Source organism: Anomalospiza imberbis, chromosome 1 (genome assembly GCF_031753505.1).
Source record: "Anomalospiza imberbis isolate Cuckoo-Finch-1a 21T00152 chromosome 1, ASM3175350v1, whole genome shotgun sequence".
NCBI classification, from domain to species: Eukaryota; Metazoa; Chordata; class Aves; order Passeriformes; family Viduidae; genus Anomalospiza; species Anomalospiza imberbis.
The window spans coordinates 110,347,250-110,364,908 of record NC_089681.1 but is presented as its reverse complement, the minus strand read 5'-3'; the positions used below and the strand labels follow the sequence as shown (position 1 = coordinate 110,364,908).

General features: G+C 41.0%; 1 protein-coding gene and 1 long non-coding RNA gene across 2 annotated transcripts in view; one reads left to right on the top strand and one right to left on the bottom strand.

Moving 5' to 3' along the window:
* The window catches only part of LOC137483054 (actin nucleation-promoting factor WASL-like), a 64,684-nt gene that overhangs the window by 25,211 nt on the left and 21,814 nt on the right, over positions 1-17,659 (bottom strand). The gene's annotated exons all lie outside the window — the stretch shown is intronic.
* LOC137483062 (uncharacterized) lies at positions 7,571-15,247 on the top strand. Its single transcript, XR_011004333.1, has 3 exons — positions 7,571-7,831; positions 10,249-10,336; positions 15,076-15,247. It is a non-coding gene; the product is annotated as an uncharacterized lncRNA (long non-coding RNA).

The window sequence follows — 17,659 nt, the reverse complement described above, 5'->3', positions numbered from 1 at the left end:
GTCTTCCTCAGTTTTCAAACAGGAAACACATTTCTGGTTTTCTTCTGCACATACAACACCTCTCCACCTGACATTGATCTAATATTTTGAATTTCTCAGCAGTTTCAAACCTAATTAAAAAAAAAAAAAACTACTTAGCAGAAAGATGTTTTCCTCTTTTTTACTGCCAAATCTTTCCACCTCGTTACTGGCTCCAGATGTAAAGTGTGCAATGCCCAGGGAACCAGTGACAGATTTAAGAGCTAGCCCCTGATGCCCATGCAGCATTTCAGACTAGCACTTTGGGACCAATGTGACTAACTGGGAGGTTCACAATTTTCCAAATTAACACAGAATAACAGCGCTTCCTTTCTCATCTGGACCCAGCAGCAGAAGGCATCCAACTTCTGGGGAACAGTAATATAAGTGCTCCCAAACAGCAGTAGTGGATATTTTTATACAGCTTTTCTATAAGTTATACACTGCATAGAGCCAAATAAATTGAGTTTTTTTAGCCTCACGTAAAGTGACCTGCATAACTTAAAAAAGCAGCTTTATTATCTAATAAAACCTTCCATCCCACTGAATCACCCTGTGTGTTCACACACAGAGAAATAAAATGTGTGTGTGTGCACACGCAGCCCTATCACGTATCCTCGCGTTTCGCCATCTGGCATCCTTCTAGGGATTAATAAAAGAAAAATAAAATTAGGTTTAAAACACCACATACGCACCCAGGGAATGAGAACTCTTACAGAAGGTTTTAACAACCTGCGTGGAGGCGTCACAGGACGGACAAGGCAAGCCAGTGAAGGCTGCGAGCGCATGTCAGGAGCAGAAAATGCACATTTATCAAATCAGCGGGCACAAATAGTTACAGCTATTTGTGTTTTATGTAGCATAAGTAAGCTGCAGACCAGCACGACTGATCAAAGCTTGCTCGAGTCCGGAGGAATTGAAATATGACAAATGGTAATGTGACAGAGAAATGTCAAAATAGATGAGGAATTACACATGCCAGCGATTGAACAAAGACTAGCTGAGATTAAGTCAGAGACAAAGATGAAATGCCAGATTGCCTAAAGCTAATTATCTGGACAATTAATGGAATGCCTGCAACTCGTTTTGATTATTAAGAGCACAGTCAATCGGAGAAAGGACAAAGCTATTTGCAAGAGTCCGCACTGATTTCCTCGGAAGTGGATGCTGGCAATGAAGTGGAAGAAATTTGTACCCTAGAGATCACTAAGCCAGCTGCTGAACTATGGTACAGCCATGTCACCTGGTACCAAAATTATACCAATCCTTTCCTTGGACTCTCCCTGGTGTCAAAATTCAATGCACATCTCATCTACAAGCTGATAATTTGACTGGCATACTAGATAAGGAAAAATATTTGTGTGTCTTTGATGCTACAACACAAGACACATACAAGGAAGTAATTCTATGCCCTGACCTCCCAGAAATTAAAACGGAACTTTGTCCTGTTCTCTCTTAATTTCTTCATGCACCAGTTTTCAGGAAATTCGTACATTCTTCTATATTTATCAACTCAAGAGCTAAATGTGGTTCCCAGATAAATTCTTTATGTGATGACACTTAAACTGGCCGCAGACCAGCCAGATGCAAATACCTACTCACTCAGCTAATATAAGGGAATATCAAGATGTTTAATAAAAATACTCACTTACTTAAAAAAAAAAAAAAAAAGAAAAAAAAAATGAAGGAAGAATAAGGTCTAATACCAAATACAGAGAGACTCTGTGAAGAGTTATCTGAGCCTTTTTCTGTTACTGGTACAGAACTACCTTAGTATCTGGGATGAGAAATACCCGGCAGGTTTCCCTTCTAAGCCCACATTTGTGTCAGTAAAAAGCACAGAGGCCACATTCTTTTGAAGACATAGTACTACATTTTAGCTTTTTTCCCCCCACTCTAGCGAGAATCTGGGCAATATGTATGCATTCACCACTGCCATTAAGCATCACATCCATCAGTCGAGAGCCACTTTACGCTGGAGAGCAGAGAGTAGAAATAGATGTGACCCAACCCTGGTGTTTCTCTGAAGGGCTGCCCCGCAGACAGTCCCTTCAAATATCAGATGTAAATCAGAGCCCACATCTCAGCTGAGCAAGTCATGTAGTGCAGACTCCCAAGCCCCAGCTCTGCCAGACCCATGAGGGTGAGCAGCATGGCCACAGCAAGACCTGCTCATCAGCCAGCTCAGATCTGCCAGGAAGAATCCAGGGCCTGGATTTATTCACTTAGGTTCTGGCATTGACTGACACAGTTATGCTGCTTTCAGCACTTTGGTAATTCTTTTGCACACATGTATATTCATTTTGGAGCTTTTTACATCATTTAACAGCTCAAGATGTAGGAATTTCCAGAGCCGCCTTGATCCTGAAATGAGGATGTCTTTCAGCATTGGGATCAAAAAGCCAAGCTGTTCCTGCTTCATGTTTAAGTTCAGCTTTGTTGCCTTAAAAAGTGAGAGTCTAGAAGACAGCATGTGCTAGAGAATGGACTACAATTTGCTGTGCTTCTTGGGACAGACTCTTCGTGAGGTTAACAGCAGTTTAACACCCCATGCAGAGATTAAAACTGGTTGTACAAACTCAGTTCCTGAATAGGCACCGTATTTTAGCTGAGGGGAAGGCAGCCAGCTTTGCAGCAGGGAAACCAACTTCAAATAGGCGTACTAGAAGGGAGCCCATGCCTTCAAACACACTTCATCCATCCTTGGGTGACAGAGATAAGATGTTGCATTGGGGAGCTGCACTTCCCATTTTATTCTCTGCACAAGAGAGGCTGAGAAAGGGACAAACATTTAGAGTTTTAGAACTGATGTACTACCTCAGCAAAAACCTGTCTGGTGAACAAACAGCTCTGCTGACTGGTGGGTGAAATGGCACTGGGTAGCAATCTCAATACCAGAATAAAGCAATTTTAGTAAAACCCCAATGAGGTTTGCAAGACACTTTGCACTTTACCCAACGACTGCCTTTGTCCGTGCACCCTGTGAAACCCTGACTCTCAAACTCATCAGGAGAGGAGCCCCAAGCAGGACAGATACCTACCTCCTTTCATCATCCTACACTCAATTACCACCTGCAGGTAGTTACAAGCAGAAAATATTTCAAATCCACAGGTTTAAAAAGCATTTTTTCCCACCAAAAGCAAAAAAGTACCCTAAATGCTTTTGGTCATTTGTTAAATACTAGGAAGCTTTTCAAATTATTTTATCTTGCTAACAATTAGGAGTTTTCCAGACCCTAAAAAAAAATATAGGCCAAATCTCTTTTTTGTCATGTAAACTGATTTACACTTCTGAGATGGCGATTAACATCTCGGTCCGAGACATCAGAATAAAAAAAAGCTCTCAGCATATCAGGTCCTACCACTGTTTGAAGAAAGGGCTTATACTGTTCTCAGTTTTTATTTTGGTTTGCCAAAACAAAGAAATCAGCTGTTTCCCAGGGGAGACATGACAGACACACTGATTTGCAAAACACAAATGTGATGGAGGCTGGTGCAAAATCAGACATACCCAAGGAATCCACAGCGCTCTGTCCTGCAGACTGAAGTCAAGGCAATGTTTTGAGGGGCTCAAAAACCTGATACATCTGTGTCTGCCACTGGAGTAATTTTTTTCTGATCTTTGCTCACAAAAGATGATGTAAGGATCTGAATGATTTTTTTTTCTCAAAATAGCGTGTCAGAACAATACATGCTTCTACTGGCCCCATGGGAGACACGGGAATTGTGCCAATCCATCACACTGATACCACAGTCCACCCAGAATCTACCACTTCTGTGCTTTTAAAAGGTTAAAAAACCCTCTAGGTTTTGTGATAGGATATTTTTTCCTTTATCTCAGTCTTAAATAGTGGGAAAATTATACAATCTGTATCCATTCTTGGAGAGGCAACGCAAGGGAAGAAGCATCATTGCTGTTCCCCAGATTTCTTCACAGGTTTGACAAACCCCGAGCCACTGGAAAACAGGAGTAATCAGGAGCTGAGTGCTGGCCTATGCTTTGATTCACCTTGTACCAAACAGAGCTAAAGAGACTACAGAAATAAGTATTGTAGGCTCCTGTACTACAATACATCCATCTCAAACACAGACGTGAAAGATCTTGCAAGAGTGAGGCTTTGGTAAAGTGACAACTCTGTATTTAAATGATGGTTTGTTTGGACAAGGTTTTCAGGAGGAATCCTGCACAGCAGCTGTTCCCAAGGAGCTCAGCACGAGCCAGAGTGCTCATTTTATCCTACCTTTTCATAGCCTTAAAAAACATGGTAGCATTCTCTAATTGACTACTCTTTTCATATCTCAGGAGAGGGTTTTTTCCATTACAAAATGAAACTTGTATTCTGAATCTAACAGATCTTACCTAGAGGAAGAGAAAATACACAAGTGGAGATGTCTCCTTTTCCAAAATTCTGCCAGAGTGGACTTAAGAAAACATGACCATTTTTAGACACTTAAAATCTCCAAATATGGGAAAACCAAGAAAGCTTAAAAAAAATACATGCATGCACATATTTGATTTAAATGATAAAATCCTACTCATGAAAATTAATCGGGTATCTACATAAGAGGTGACCCATATGATAGCCCTGTGGTCCCATTAATTGCATTATTCCAAAAGTCTAATAACATTATCTTTGGCCCCAGCTTCAGCAGCCTGTAATTTAACACAAGCACCTTTTTTCAGCATGCAAATCAGGTACTAACACTGCCTCTATCAACCCCTTTTGTGCTTCTAAATTAGAAAACCCAAATGTCATTTTTCTTCAGATATGAAAACACAGTCAGCATTGCTGTAAAATAAAAGTGCAATTAACTTTGCAAGAAAACTCTTGTGCAGGAGTGAAATACAGTACTTGAAAAAATGGCTAAAACCTAAAACTCTTCCTACAAATGATATCCCCAAATCAGGCTAAAATGACAGAACACAGCTTAAGATACTCCTGAAAATTAAAAGAAAATAAAAAAAAATAAACTAGTGGAAGATATTCCTCCAACACACTAATTTGCTTGCTGGGCTTTCACTGCTGCACGGTAAGAAGTCTTGCTGCTTTGGTAGTTGGAAAACTGGCTCTGTCTCCCTGCCATCTTCCCCCTCCCCAAATGAGCCCTAAACATCTAATAAATATTAGCACAGAATTTCTCATGGTTTCCTTTATCACTCAAAAGACAAAAGAAGTTTTATGAATTCTCTGAATAAAATTAAGGTTGGAGCTGCTCTATCTGAAAAGAGAAAAAGAAAGCTAACATTAAGGACTTGAAATTGATAAGTATTTTAAAATATAAAATTATCTTGGCTCTGACCCTTCTCTAAAATCAGCCAAGATTTTATAACTTGGTAAAATTAAATGCCTTATCAACACACAACTGACTGCTACCCAGCAAAGATAAATTATCTCATTAGTGCCATAGAAATCAGATGAGGCGTGCATAGTAAGTGACATACTAAATGCAATTATAAAACCCTACTGAAGTGATGTTAGTGACCTGACACATGACAAAAAACCCCAACGAGGCAATGCAGAATCCAGGCAGGAAGATGTGCTGATATTATTTCTATGCAGCAGGCATCAGATACAAAACCACTACTTAGCCAGCAATAAAAATCCCATAATCAAAAGGGTCAGAAATGTTTAAGAAATTATTTATATGCAAAGAAGGGGATATCTCTGAGAGGAGCAGAGCTACCCACTAATGCAGCAATCTGCAATGGTTGTGATGGGAGGAGCAGGTTGGGAGAGCTGCCTTCCCACATCGCTCACCTCCATCCTCACATGTGCACATAGTGCCCATCACTTGCCAGACATAAGGCAGGTTCCCACTCTTCACATCTGCAGTGGTAATTTTCCAATGCTAACTATCATAAAATGAAAATGAGGGGAACACATGGCTCAAAGAAACCTCCTCCCCTCTCCTGTCAGCAATACCAGTGAACTAAACCCTTCCTGACCAGCATTTATCCAGCTCTCCTCAAATTCCCCTGGTGCAGGAATGCTGCAAGCAGACTCTGTACTTCTCTCCCTTCTCTGCTGCAAAGTTTTTTACTAAAATCTGACTTACATTTTCCTTGCTGCAACTTACTGCTCTTTATCCAACTCACAGCAGACAGATCGCAGGCTATCCCTTCTCTCCAGCAGGCACACCTTCCAGGGTCACACAGACTAGCCAAGAGACCCGATGACAGCTTCCATTATTTCAACTTGCTGTCCACATCCTATTTCCTAAATATATTGTCATTCTCCTTTAACCTTTGCCCTTCCCTATATTTTCCTTGAAGGGTTGTGCCCCAAAGCGGACACACAAATGCCCCATCTGAGTCCTTCTCAGGACCAGCTACCTTAGAAGATTAATTCATGTGTCGTACATGCAACACTGTTCATATCCAGCAAGCTGTCATCTTGCTAAAGTATGTCACTGTCAACTACCACCTAGTTTTCAGACTACAGAAAGACACCCCTCAGGAATCATCCCCTGCTTGGACAGTGAATTAGGCAGCCTGAACACTACCCTCTGCCTCATGGAACTTCAGCCTCCACAAAAGCATGGTCTGCCAGTAGACCACAGAAAGACTGGCACAGCCACCTCACCCGCAGAGACTGCTCTGAAGAAGTGCTGAACTTCACCTTTCACCATCAGCCTCTCACACCATACTTGGTGCCCACTGCCAAGCACACAGCTGAAGGCAAACCACAATGCCTGACCCCAACCACTGATATGGAACAACCCAGCAAATGTCCACAACAAAGCACCTGCTTCCCATCAAACAGCTCAGCACCTCTCCAGGAACCTGAACATGAGACCTCTACGATTTGGTCTCTGCTTGAGGAAGAAGCTCTGTGGAGGGCTTAGGGATAGCTCTTCCCAAAACACCATCTTGATGGCCGGTAAAAAGGATTTTTCTTTTTTCTGACTTGTGGGTTTTTCTTTCCCTCCCCACTTCTGACTTGCATTAGACTTTTACAGTGAATTTGAAATGCAAACTCTTCTTCAGGCCACAGAGCTGAGGGAGTCTCCTCTGCCTGGAGCCTGTAGCCACACAGCTCTCTGCTGTACCTCGTATCCAAAACAGCACTGCTGAACAGCACTTGAGTAACATGACATGCTAGAAAAAGTAATCAAAAACTCTGTTAAGTTTCATGAAATAAGGTCAAAGCAACATACACCTGTACCTGGTACAAACAGGCATTTTTACACTTTTGGGGATTATTATATCAGCGATGGAGAGCCTCATTTCTACAGGGAAAAAGACAAGAGGCAGACTGCAGCCTCTTGTCTTGCAGTCTGAATGACATGAGGCCTTGCTATGGAGCTCACTGCTCATTTCCATCACTCACCAACCCCATTAAAAAAGAGAGAAGGGGAAAGGTTTGAAAAAAACCCTGGTACCTCTACTTCACATTGCCAGCAAAGGAAAACCACAAACATGTGCTTTTTCCATGCCATTGTCAGATGATCCAGCGATTTTGTTCACCTATTGAAATGAGTCAGCTTGAAATGCTTTCCTTAATGCAACTTTTAGCTGCCATTAGCACTTTTGTGAGGGGCACTGCTGGTGTCAGATGTGGAACAACCATGTCAGAGAGGGAAGCAAACATTTTCCAGGCACGTTGTTTCATTCTGCAATAAAACAAGCTATGCTGTTCACAGAATTACTTTTTATCCATCGCTTTACTCAGCAAGACAGGCCAATACAATTTCTGTCCTTTTCCTTTCTCTGTACAGTTCATTTTTGTTCCTCCTGGAGGTTAGGAAGCAAATTTTGACTGTTTTGAATTCATCAATGCACAGAGGTGTAACACTGTTTAACTGTAGGTATGTTGCTGAAATGCAGTTTTCTATTTTAATACATTAATTTTAACCACAAAATTAACTATTGGTGACAGCAGTAAACAGAAATGACCCATAGAGATCAATGCATTTTCATTTAAGTGTATGATAACATGGAAAAATTACATACAGCAAAAAGATCTCAGTATGTTTAGTTCTGTTTGTGGGCAGTGTTCAAATTCCTGGGTATTAAATTTGAAGGGTTAAAAAGTTTAATAGGACTAATTTGGTGGTCTACATTATCCAGTAGAGATATTTTGAGGCATTGCAGAATGTCTCTTGTGTTGCCTGAGATACAAGCCAATGAAATAGAGATGAGGGTTTGTTATTGACCAGAACCAATTATTTCTGCTGGGAGAAAAGATCAATTTGTGATAAGAATTACAAAGAAATAACAAGGATAAGAATTTGAGAAATTTTGACCTTAGTGTAAGTTAATATTTTCATTGGAAAGATTTAAATACAGCCTTTATTTTATAGACTTTTATAAAGGAAACTAATAATGATTTTTAAAAAGGCAATTTTCATGGTCTTGACGAACAGAAAACACTAATAAATTAATATTCTCTATTCTGGATGCCTTAGAGCAGGGTTTGAACTCATCTGCCCATGTGTACATAAGAATGCCAAATACCCTTTCCTCCGTTCACACAGAGTCTTGCATGCCACAGACCCTGCTGGAAGAGAGCTCCTGCAGAAGCGCTGGTGATTCTGCCCATCTCCTCACAGGCTCACCTTTAACTGCCCTAGGAAAGAGATCAGTCAAGAGACTCACACTCGAACTCCATTAACTCTTCTGCCTCAAAGAGTGTTCCTTACTGAAGAAGTGCTTTTGTTCCACGTGGCAAAAACCATCATCTTTTCTAAAGAACAACATCTAGGTGCTCGTTCAGTGATGCTTAGAGCTGTTTTCAGCAAAGACTGCTGGGTTCTCAGGTTCACAGCCCTCCTGAACCATGTCATTCCTGCATGCCAAGGCAGCAAACCATGGTTGGATTCATACCTAGCACAGATCCGGCCCACAAAGACAGCTTGGTTACTCCCTGTGAAACCCCACTGGACTCAGAACATGCAACATTTGCTCAGCTCAATCACCCACAAGTTTCAATGAAATTTTAGCTTTTTACTTCCTTTCAGTCAGTGTGCAGTTAGTCTGATCTTCAGTCTCACATTCTCTTTGCAGTGGTTCTGCCCGGTTTTCCAGCCTGTTCAGCTCATTGTCTCCATGCTTGCTCCCCTTTATCTTCCCTGCTCTCTTGAGAAAGTCTGCACTGCAGAGCCTCCTCCAACAAGGTCTGGGACAAACCCTGCACTGCTAAACTGGGAGACAGATAACAGAGTTTATGGGGGGCCATAGGGATGAGTCAAGCCCTCATTGCTGCAACTATAAAAAAATTAATACTAATATATGCCTTCTGACTGTGTGCTAAGATAACAGAAGATAAGAACTGGATGCAAAGGGGCATTTCATCTCCAGCTGCATTCCAGCTTTGGAGAGTGATGGCAGAGTGGGATACCATTTGCAATACCCCTGGAGGATTTCAGATAGTGAGTTTATTATAATTTTAAACATGTTTTAATTAACAAATTCTTCTGTAAGCCACCGTCAACGGCAGTTTCCATGGTTGCTGCTATTGGATATTGCAGAGCACAAAGTGGGGCTGCAGCAGCAGGGGGAGGCCACACACTGTGCTGATGGGGAAAGGGATCACTGCTGCCCACCAGGACCCTGACTGAAGGGGCAGATACTGGTTTTGTGGCCCTCTCCACTCGGCAGGGATCTCCTCCCAGGAAGGCATCAGGAGAATGGTGACTCCTCCATCCACTCACTGCTAGCCCCACTGGGTCCTCCTGTAGCCCCACTGGCATGTGATCAGATCTATACTTCCTGTGGGAGAACAGCCACATCCAGTCCTGTCCCACACCCTAGGAATGTCCCCACGGTTCTTTCATGCCAGAACGGGTACAGCCTTTAATTTGTTCATCTCCAGTGTTCAATCAAACAATCTACAGTAGGTCGACTTTCTGATGGGAACTAAAGGCGATTCTTTAATTAGATTTAAGAACTGCAACACTTGAAGTTAAATCACGCTTAGAAAGATGAAAATTGAAAAATGATAACTAATGGGATTTACAGATGATTTCCTTTAAAAGTAAAAAATTATTATTACACACATGTACCCCAAGGACCTTTCAATAGCTGTTAAAAATACTCCTCTTAACAGGAGACAATGAGAATATATCCACTTATATGGAAAGATGAACAACAAAGCTTCTGCTAAGACATTTTTTAATAAAAGTAAAGATTCCCAATTATAGACTACAGCCTGCAGTCCCTTCCACCTCCTCCTCCATTTCAGAGTCTGTATTTCTTTAGCAACTGAAAATTATGTCACACCTAGGTAGTATTGGGGCCACATGTCTGGGTTCTGATCTAAGTGACATTGATGAGGATGGCTGTAAAAAGGGACATTGAATCCTAGCTCAGTGACATGTAAGTAAAGTGAAAACAAGGTTTGAAATATTTGTCCTAGTGCTAAGTAGTATTTCAACCCAAATTTAAAGCCATCTAAAGAATTTAGAACCTCAATTTAGGACCTGGCTACTACAAAGAAGCCAGGTATGATACTTCTAGGTAACCACTGCATCATTGGGGATTTCTTCAGCAGTGACAATAGTGGACAGAAATTACTGCTCATGGTTTAACTGTAGGGATAATGCTAATGTCAATGTTTTTCCCCTGTAAACCCAGGGAAACTCTCTTTTGCATCACATTCATCTCTTCTGACACAGCCCCTAAGGCCAACTAACTCCAACAGGAGCAGATACAGACTCAGAATCTGCTTCATGGGAAAGATCCATTTGCTTAATTAAGTGTATAAAAATTGAACATGTAAAGCTATTCTAGCTGCAATCAAACACTGACTGGTGCACAAGGCTTCTTGTGCCATTTGTTTCCCACCTCTGGTTTGTGGAAGTCCGCTGCCACGGCAATTGCTAAACCAGACAGTCCAAGATATCGAGTGCCAGCATCTACGCTGGTGCAAACACACCTGGAAACTCCAGGGGATGTGATGAACCAGGTAGGAATTCTTCACAAATGTACTTTATCAGCAATTTGAATAACATCTTCCTATATCTGTACAAAACACTGTCTCTTATAGGGGACCCAAAGCTGTCCTGAAAGGAAGCATTTTAAGTTTTTGACTCAAACAGATACTAATAAATAACAACATTTATTGTGAATTTTGTGGTCTTAATTGTACATTAAAGGAGTTAGCAGCAAATCTAAAAAGACACAGAAATCTGTTCTGAATCCACAGACCAAAATGAAAGAGGATCATGTTTCATGACATAAATAACGATATAATAAATATACTTGCATAAGACAGAAGAAGGACAAAAGCTATTGGTTTTCACACGGATTATGTTAAAAAGTGTCATACAGAACTGGTAAAAGAAAAAAACCATGATGACAGCTTGGCATCTTTTACCTAGCAAGGCACAATTCTTGCACAATTATGAACCCAAAAGTCACAATTCTTGCACAATTATGAACACCAGCTCTTTGATGGTTCATTATGTGCATCAGGATGATTACTGCACTTGCAGGGGTTAGGTGCCCTGCCCTTAAAACCAGTGGCAACCTTGGCAGGGCAGCCAAAACCTGCTTGTTTGAATCCTTGTCCCTTCAGTGTCTTTAGAGCATGACAAGCTAGCAGAAGCTGGCATGGCTTCCCTGTCTTTTCAGCAGGGGAAGGTACCAAAATCCTGCTACTGCTCTCTGGCAGGCATCTTTTTCCAGTGCTGCATTTATTTCCAAGGAGAAGCTATAAATTTGATATTGCAGCACTGGAACAAACAGTTTGTTCTAGTCAGGGTTTGCCAGGCAGGAAAAGCTGGGTATTTCAGCAGCTTGGTGTTCCTGGGTCAGCCAGTAGAAGGAAAACCACCAACTCAGGAGCCATAGAACCCTGTCGCAGCTTTCCTTTCACAGAGTGCATCATTAAAAAAGGTCTTGCTTGACTAGGTAAGGCAATATTTGAAGACTTTGGAGAAGAAATTATTTGAAAGTTAGAATACATATAATCATTAGAGGTAGCATTGTGATACACAATGTGATTTATAAACTGATTTCATGCCACTGCCACTTCAGGCCCAGGAGGAATGCCTTGGTAGTTATTTGGCTATGAGAAAAGCTTATCCATTTGCTCCCCTGAAAACCCAACAATCTACTGTGTAGCAGGGACTCTCTTGGGGGGTGCATCCTCTTCATTCACAGACTCTGATAGGGATGCTCTATCAGTTCTTTTAACTTCATCCCAAATTATGAATGCTTTCAAATCTGACCAGCATTAAGAAGCTTTCTTGCTTTTCCTGGCAGCCTGCAGTGCAAAAGTGTTAACTCAGGAGTTTATTCTACAATGGATAATAAATGACATTTAGTGACATGATGGCTACATCCTGGCTTTGCAGTATATAGATGATCTCAGAAGCCTTATTCCTTGTTTCCCTAATGCAAGCCTTATTCCTTGTTTCCCTAACATGCTGCACACAGATCAGTGTTGTCAGCAGTCTGTCTTCAGTATTTTGATTAATAATGTTAACGTGATGTTATATTTGTGCTAATAGTGAGGTTCTTTTTCTTTTTCATTTAAACTTTTATGAAAGCATTATTTTGTGACTAGCAGGTTTACTTTCATGGCTACGTTTTTTCAAAATGAAGGCAAGATTATTGGAATCAAAAATTACTTTATTTCCTCTTTAACTGAGAAAATATCTTTTAGAGATTATTTAAATCTTATCCTATTCTCCAGTTCACACATCCATAGTGAGGTTTTTCTTAGAACATACAAGTAAAAAATCACTGAACTTTCCTGACATGAGATCAGAGGACACACGGATTTCCCAATCAAGAACTAATTCAGTTTTAGAGTTCATTTTTGCAGTATGCTTCAAATTAAACACTTCCAGACCAATGACACCTCATGACCCATCAGCATGCCTGGTAGCCGACATGTTCTCAATCAATGCCAACGATGTGGCATTTGAAGACGGTAGGTCTCAGCCTTCATGAACAAACAGGGTTAAATGCACAAGTCAAGACAGGCTTCACAGGAGTTTGATATGGAGACTAAAATAAGAAAACACCAAAAATGTGTTTGAGATGCGTCTATCTCACATTAATCATCAAGGAAGCCCTAACAGGACCACACTGGTAGTATCCACAGTCCCTGTTAAGCAAAGATCTGCCTTCTTTCCAATCCAAGAACTGGCTCATGACATCAGACTGCAGTCTTCAAAAGGCCACGGCAAGGGCAGGATTTCTATGCTCACTAATTGCAGAAATTTGCTCTCCAGCTTCAGGCATCTGAAGGGCATGATTCACAGTGTCAGCAGGAAATGACGGGGCTGTCATGGTCCTCCTGGCAGCAGGAGGAAAGATGATGCAAAAGTGAGTGAGAAGACTGGGGATGACTCGACCATGAGGCTTTGGCACATCAAAGACAAGTCATGTTTTTATACATACAGACAGGAACAGGAAGTTCCACCCCTCACCAGCATACACCTAAAACTGTCAAGTGTCTTAGCTGCCTCACTGAGAAAGAAAGAGAAAAATTAATTTTGGAGCTGATTTTAATAATAGTTTTGCACATCTACATTTTTTTTGTTTCTTCAGTCCTTAGGAACAGAATTTTCTGGAGGGCTGCAGACCCAGGATGAACCATATGTGGAAAACCTGACATTTTTCCTCAAACACACAAAAAGGAAAGAATGTAGAAATTGTATGAAAACCAGTCCTACTTTCTTCTCCCACTGAGCAGCAACCAACCACTCAAATCACTAAAAAAAAACAATCTGCAATTTTCCTCCAGATGAAGAGCACAGGGGCTTTTGGTACATATGCACCTAACTGTGGCTTTCTGTGAGCACAATTAATATCTCTAGTGCAGCTAACAAAAGCAAAGCTTTTTAAAGATACAAAGCTGAAAAAAGGGATCTAAGGCTGAGTGAGCGGAGAGAGGAACAAAACACAAAAGCAGCTCCAATGCTTAAGGCAACCTACACGCACACCATCTATAGATGAGTCTCTTGCTATGAAATGCATTTATATGGATCATTATCTTCACATGATACCTAGGCATTCCAGAAGCATTCAAGTGACCACATTATGCACGGCTCAGCACACTGCTTCCGTACGCACGTGGGTGGCTTTAAAGAATCCTGAAATTATGTCAACACGATGGGGAAACGGGGGGCTTCCCATCAAAGGAGAGAAAGAACAGTAGAGAGTGCATGCAGAGGGCTGGGCCCAACCTATCCATTGTGCTGGACATAAAAAGCAAGACTCGTAGATGAAGTTGAAAACATAATTTTAACTCAATGGAGGACAGATGTCGAAAACATCAATCCAGCCCATATGCAAAGGATTTCATTACCACCTTTGCTGTGCAGCTCGGTTCATACAGGGAGAAGCTGGGAGAAGGCAGCAAGAAGAAAACAATTTTTAAAACTTTTGTGTAGGTGTGGGAAGGGGGAGACGGCTGTACAAGCAAATTGCTTTGGAAAATTGGCTGGTGCTGGGTTAGGGCTGAAACAGGAATTTCTGTAAACTCTGCAGTGCAGCAAAATCTGGGAACCACAGCAGAAAAAAAAAGACAAGTGGACTTTACTTGAAGTTGCCGAGTTGTGTCCCTGTGCAGCTTCCTCACTGAGCTCCCAGCTGGCCCAAGAGCCAGCTGGACCTCCTTGCCACTGCCAGGTACCTTATGATGGTAAGACAGGAGGCATTTTGCTACTCTAGCTAATTAGGAAATCCTAGAACTAACCTCAAAAAGAACTCTCAACTCCCATCTTACCAACCTCTGCCTCCCCAGTGTTTTTAAATTCTGTTTAATGGAAACCCTTTAGAAAGGCTCCTACAGCCTGTGCCTGCATGGCACATGTCTGGGGACAGGGACTGTCTCCATGCTGTCACAGGGAACTGGTTCCTGGTTCCTGCTGATAAGGAAACACGCTATACATTAATCTCCTTTTACAAAATCGTATAAAACCCTAATTACAACCTCATGCCTCCACAACAAACGCATCACACATTTAATTCATGCAGAAATGTCAGCCCTCAACATTTTTTTTAATGTGGTTGAGTTTGTAATTAAGGGCTTGCTTTGTTCGGCAAGTGAGGTATTAGGGTGTGACCATGGAGCCCAGCTCTACCACTATTTCCTGCAGGCTTTTCTCAGATATAAGCAAAACCAGGACAACTGACCACATACATTAAGAAGGTCATCTGTGTGGTCATAGGTCTTACAGACCTACTTCTGGAACAGAAAACCTTTTGTGAGCCCTGATCAATAGAAATAATCAGACAGGTACTTAATTTGAACACCTAGCAGATGTTATAGTCCAGGTAACCATTAATCCATGTGCTTCTCTCTCTCTTTGTGTCATTTCAAAGAGAAACAGACCTATCTTTCTTCTTTTTATACGTAGTTAAAAAAACCCAAAGAAGCAATTAAGCAGGATCTTTGGTGGTAGAGCTTAAAAGAGATTTTTAAATTGGGTAGAAGGGACACAAAGTACAGAGCTTACACCCGTCGGTCACTCAGCCAGCAACAGCCTCTCATTATTCTAACACAGATCAGTCCTGAAAATCGGAACTCAAATCTTCTTCAGAATTCACAAAAGTCTTCTTCTGGGTTGGTAGTCACCTCTAGATGCTCTGACAATCTAACACATGAACTTTGCTATTACCTAATGATCTTTGCTGCGAACACAGAGCTGCATGCAAAGACCTTTAAGATGTCAAATGACAAACATACCATGTCTACCTAACAACACCCAACTATACTAAAGGCTTGTGACCCACTGTGGTGTTAAACCCCATGAAAACCTTCCTGTTCTTGGTTCTTCCTGCATGAACTGCATTCCCTTGACTTCTGGATAACAGACAGATTTCCAGGAATTAGCAAATAAAAACAATCCTGCCAGTTGTAATGATGTTCCAAGCTTCACAGTTCTGTGGTGGAAACTGGAGAGAAGAGTCTTATATTAGCATATGGAATAAATTCACTGATTAGGCAAGAAAAACATTTCAAATAAAGCAGGACACACAGCACAGCCATGTTTCACCTGTACGCAGCCATGGAACTATTTTGAAATTATAAAGTTATTGCAGTAAGTTGTCTTCTGGAATATCATGCAGCAGACATGACCAGAATTCACATCACACTCAAGCAGACTGACCATGACTGTGACTTTTGGATAATCAGCCTTTGAGCTGTAACACGTGAGATGAATGTAGAGAATGTCAGTGGAGAGGCATACAAAAACACATACTGCCCTTGTTAATCACATGAGATTCCACCCTGCCCTATCCAAAGCACTGAGGATAAGGCCTTTGGAATGCTTATATGAAAAATATTAAATTATTAATAAAACACTTTGCCATCAGTAATGGCAGTGAAGGAGGCAATGTTTTATGTCAGAATTTAACAGCACAAAACCCAAGAAATTTTAAAAAGCCTAAGTTTTATAAAACAACTAATTTGATTAAACCAAATATGTAGTAAATATATCTTTAATAGATTTTATCTCATGTAATCATGAGAACGACAGACAAGAATCTCCAATTTTTTGAAGTGACAGACTTATCACATGCTTAATTTCAAGGAGCCCACTGGAAAATAAATACAACAGGAACATAAAGAAAAAAAATATTAGTTTGTAAATGTTCTTCACGTAAAATATATCAAGCAAGAAAGTGTATTTAAGATCTGGATATGAAGCGAAGTTATTGCATGCATGGCTGGGTGCACTAAGAAAAGTTGGATCTGTGCTGTATTGCAGCACAGGTTCTGCACAGACAGCTGCACTCCTTCAAGCTGTATCGGAGATATTGGATAAAAGTCCAATCAATGACTGTAAGAAGGGAATAAGCAAAAGGGAAGCACAGGCAAATTTAATTAGGTTCCTACCCAGGCTTATGACATATATTACAGCAGAATTTATCAGCCAAACTGACCAAGGCTCCATTGTCCAGGAAACGGACTGAAAATGTGCAAGCCTGTATCTCAAAGGCCTTTTAAGTTAAGAGTTATTAGGTGAAAAGAGCAGAGTAATAAAACAGTGGATGTGGTTATTTCTAGTCAATCAGAAGAGACAGTAACAGTCCTCAATCTGCTTATCTACAATCCATGTTGCACTTCCTACAGGACAAACCAACCAGAGATTCTGCATTGAATCTTTTGGGAAACAGTCACCAAAATCACAGAAATCCACCAAGACTGGAAGTTAGTTAAACCATCTTTTTCAATATTAGAATTGTTCTGCACCTATCATCTTCCACATGATTATAAATGTAGGTGAAACAATCATTACAAAAAAAATCAAATTTCACTGGAACTATTGTTATTTTCCCTCAATAAAGACATTGCCTACAGTCACTGGGTCTTGATTAGGGGACAAACACTTTTCGTGATTGCTTTCTTAGACTGTTGGGATTTAAGCCTGCCAGGACATAAGCTCAAAGAATAGTATTGGCCTATATGATTGAGGCTAACACACCTTCAAGATCTAAAGCAGGGCTTAGCAAAAGCACAGAAGGTTGCTCTCTATATCTGGTATCAGCCTGGGAACCAGAGCACCAGAACCAAGGATAAAGACAGTGGTGAAAACTGCCCTTCTCTCGATGCCAAGTACTTGGAACTGTTACCCTCAGAAAGCTCCAACTGAATCAACAATGTGGAGTCTACTGGCCAGGAGGAAAAAGAAAGGATGCTGCAGTCTTGATGCTCCTTGATCACGCACTCAGATT